The 4,118-nt window shown below is 45.1% G+C and overlaps 1 long non-coding RNA gene across 1 annotated transcript; it reads right to left on the minus strand.

The window, feature by feature from the left end:
* Positions 1 to 1,582: 1,582 nt before the first annotated feature.
* Positions 1,583 to 3,739, minus strand: LOC116784924. The gene is made up of 3 exons (XR_004356298.1): positions 3,627 to 3,739; positions 2,598 to 2,698; positions 1,583 to 1,746 (listed from the first exon to the last, which is right to left on the minus strand). It is a non-coding gene; the product is annotated as an uncharacterized LOC116784924 (long non-coding RNA).
* Between the last annotated feature and the right edge of the window lie 379 nt (positions 3,740 to 4,118).

The raw sequence follows: 4,118 nt of genomic DNA on the forward strand, positions 1-4,118 counted from the left end.
GCATGAAAAGAGGAGAGGTATAAAGAAGGAAGGTAAAAAGAGTTCCTTGGAGTAAAAAGAAACCAAGAATGAAATTCTGGTCAGTGGGCACAACACAGCACTTGGCAAAATATTTTCCATAGGATTCAGAAAGAAATTTCCTTAATTTTTCCATACAAAATTTCCCCATACAAAGAATTTCCAAACCAAAAAAGAGAAGATAAATACATACAAGTGTTTTAGCTCAGGGCCCAGAGTAGGGAAGCCATAGTTTAAGGTCACCCAGAGAGTTCACAGGAAGATGCACTGCCAACCACAGTTTACCAGCATGGTTCTTCCCCCATGGCGCCAGACAAGCATTTCCTTCCCATCCCTGCACACAGGTTCTGACTCATTGGAGGTACAAAATGCAGGTGCCAGGGTGGTCCAACACCAACACAAGCTGCAGATGGAGATCTCAGCAACTGCAGCATGGCAATAGCAAGGCAGCCTGTCCAAAGAGGATACAGAAAATACAAGCAGATACTCAAAAGTAGGGAGTATTTTTGAAAACAATCACTTATGAGGGGCATTAAGGAAAGTTGTTGCGAGAAAGTGGGCAAGCTGTCCCATTCAGAGTTCATGGGATCTAATTGCAGACACATGAACATTTACAAAAGATGGGTTTTCAGACACAAAAATCATCATGGTTTTATTTTTTTAAAAAGACATGGACATCCTTGGCCCTACATGGAAGCTGCACAGAGCACTCCACTGAAGCTACTGATGTACCTATTAATGAAGTAGCTGCTGATTGCCTAAACAGTTCCTATCCAGAAGTCTCTTCTAGGGAAAGTTCAAGGTGATGGCTTTGCTCCTGCTTGTGGCCAGTGTTTACAGCCAAAGAGGAGAAACAGCACTGCTTAAGCTGATAATCAGCTTTTGTGCCTGACACAGTTTTAAAACCTAGCTGGGCAGGTAAGAGTGTATAACGGGTTGAACGTGCCCAGGGCTGAATTCATACTGACACTACACTGTGGGGTCAAACACAGAGCAAAGATATGAGCTGTGCAGCTGCCGCCAGTGATTCCTGGGAGCTGTTTACTTTGTCCAGTGGCTGTTTTTAATCTGAGCATGCACCAGCTAGCAGCTTCTCTGGTGAATTGAGCTTGCCCAAAGCTACACTTCACACAGTGTAAATAACTAATAAATTAGTTATTTACAGAGGAGACAAAAGCAGGTATTAGTAGAGGGTCAGAGGAGATGGCACACCTGCTCTGACCACTGTTCAGCCAGGTCAGTACTCAACCCTTTGTGGTGGTCTGGATGTCTGGTGACGCGGGACACTCCCATCCTGCATATATCCTCACTTCTCAGAGTTTGTACTTCTGTGATCTCTGTGACCTTACAGTGAAGTCGTTCATATCCAAGCACTTGAAGGCACAGAGGATGGAGGCACTCCGTTCTCTAAACTGACACATCAGCTCCTCAACACCTCAATGTTTCCAAGACAGAAGTGAAAGGATTTTATTACCTGTTGCCTGCTTTTGTATAGTGCTTGCCCAAGATGTATTTGGTCTCAAGACCAGTGGCTTCACAGCAATATATAAAAACTTACATTGCAATAGACTGACTTGGTGAGATTTTCCAACTGTGACTCTTGTAGCTGCTCTGACTGAGTCCAAAATCCTAAGATCCCTCTTTGCTGACAAAACATCTGGCTTGTAGAGTCTTTCACGGCATGCTGCAGGGCTACAGCTAATTCATTTCACAGCCACTTCATCATGCCTAATGCAGCACAAAGATAATAAAGCATTTTCACTCTAAAACACTAGCTCCCAGGTTGGTACAATGGACGAAACTGATTAAATCTGGGCCACATCACCCCAAGGGGCAATTCATAATGTCAATAGGACATGAAATAGTAGGACTTGTCTTCTTAGCAGTCAAATCACATACCACCCACAGTCCATTGGAAGGCCCTTTTGTAAAGGTCCGTGTCAGTTCATGGGCCCTAATATCATTCCTGTGACTCAGCATAAGGGCCCACCTCACCGAACATTAGGCAACACACATGTATCTACAGCTGGTCAGCTCACAAAGAACAGCAGGGAGATAACCCACTATGTACACGCTGATGATAACACTAAGTATTTCACAAAATCCCCTTTCCTTTTCCTGGGAAGAGCTGCTTTTGATCAGGTGCTGATGGGGTTGCCAGATCTTGTCTTAACCAGAATTTGCTTCACTTGTGCTCTGGGCCATTTGGAGGTGGTTTCCAGGAAGGTCAGTTCCCTCATGTTGCTGCTACCTGGGCTGGCAAGCCCAGGACATGAAGCACCGTCCCAGTCCACACCTGGGACTTGTCTCCTGAGAACCACTTATCTCCATACCTGTCCCAACATCAGAGCAGGGTGCATCTGAGCTGTGAAAGACCAAGGGGCAAATCAAAGCCTATGGCTCAAGACTTCGCTCTGAAAAGATTTGACTTCTTGAACCCATTTCCATTAAAATCTCAAGGGCACTTAAACCACATGGTTTAGGGAGTCCAGCTGCTCAGCACTACTCCAGAAAGAGGCAGCCTCCAGTATTAATAGGTATAATCATGGTGGTTGGCAGATCTCCCCTCTAACTCTTACACAATTGTACGCTCTGCACGTTCCTGCCTATTGCTGTCCCAAGGCCTCCTTTTGAGATGCTCCTCCTAGAGCTTGTCAAATGTCAGCCTGAACAATTACCTCTGGTGATTGACATGAAGGAAGAGAGCTTCAGCAATCATTAACAGAGGCCTTCACTACAACAAAACACACTCATATATTCTCCCTTCTCAAAACACAGCTTATGAAGAGAGAGAGAGAGAAAGAGAGGGGGAGAGAGAGAAAGACAGACAAAAAAAGCAAGCAAGCAAGCTTCTTTTCCCTTCTGTAAACTTAGCTGTTTTCAATTTTTATGTTTTTTAGCCTGAAGAACTGTACAATTCTTTCTTAAAGGAATATATAAACTTCCATTTTATAAAAAGAAGAAGTTTGCTCTCTAGTGGCTGAATCCAAATTGCTCAAAAAAACCCCACAGACTGCTAAAGGGAGAATTTCATGCAAAATTTGCTCAGTTCCTGATCTTCGTGCCACTGAATATTTGATCTTTGCCAATATTCACTGTTGAACAACAAACTATTACTGATGCGATTGTACTAAGGAAAACCAAAGTGCAGGATACTAAAATCTAATCCCATGGAGTTTCTAGTTGGAAAAGGAAAAGGGTCTTTTTCTACATGCTTCCTGATGTGGGGAGGGACTAGGATGGGGTCTGAAGGGTCAATCTGCGTGGGAGAACATGTTACACAACCCATATATCACTGGCCATAGAAAGCTTATGATAAGACCACTTACAGCAGTGTGTGACTCTTGATGGTGGCAGGTGGCCTTTGACCATATAAGGCCAACCCTGCGCTATGACTTCCATTCATCATGGTATTTTTGAGCTGCAATTTTTGTCACCAGCCAGGATGTCATGGGATGGCAAAATGCAGGACTGGGCGCAGCCGAGGTCAAGAGAGGGTAGGGGCTTTCCCCCTCCCCAGGAGGAGGACCACAGAGAGTGCCCAAGTTCCTGCACCCATCTCTGACCCCAGGGTGCCTTGTAAAGCTGCACAATCCATATCAGGATACAGAAGAGACTTCCACGTTTCTTTACATCTGCATTTCTGTCCCTGCTCTTTAGCCTCAGGGCTTTCAGAGCAAGAAGACTCAGTCTGCTCCCCTCACTCAGCCCTGCCCTCTGGTTTCCCACTGTAGAGACCCCTATTGTGACGCCTCAGACCACATGTAGATCCCAGCATCTGGAATGAGGACTGTGCTTCTAAAAAGTGTTCTCCTCAGGGTAGTCTCACTGCCTTTAGCAGACGCAGGTCAGTGGCAGGTTGTCTGTGTGCCACCGCTATCTATTTTCTCTGCTTACAGCACATCTAGAAGGAAGAGCCAGGTGCCACAGTGTGATTGGGTTAGCCTGGGAACTGTAATGACATTTCCTACTCACAACTAAGAGGTAAAGGGAAAAAACCCAAAGCTACAGCCTCAGCGAAGGCCAGCCCAATCCACTTCTTAATTTTTTTAGTGCTCTTATTTCATGGAAAAGCCTACGAGACCTCATACTTCAGCAGC

Source organism: Chiroxiphia lanceolata, chromosome 3 (assembly GCF_009829145.1).
Source record: "Chiroxiphia lanceolata isolate bChiLan1 chromosome 3, bChiLan1.pri, whole genome shotgun sequence".
Taxonomy (NCBI): domain Eukaryota; kingdom Metazoa; phylum Chordata; class Aves; order Passeriformes; family Pipridae; genus Chiroxiphia; species Chiroxiphia lanceolata.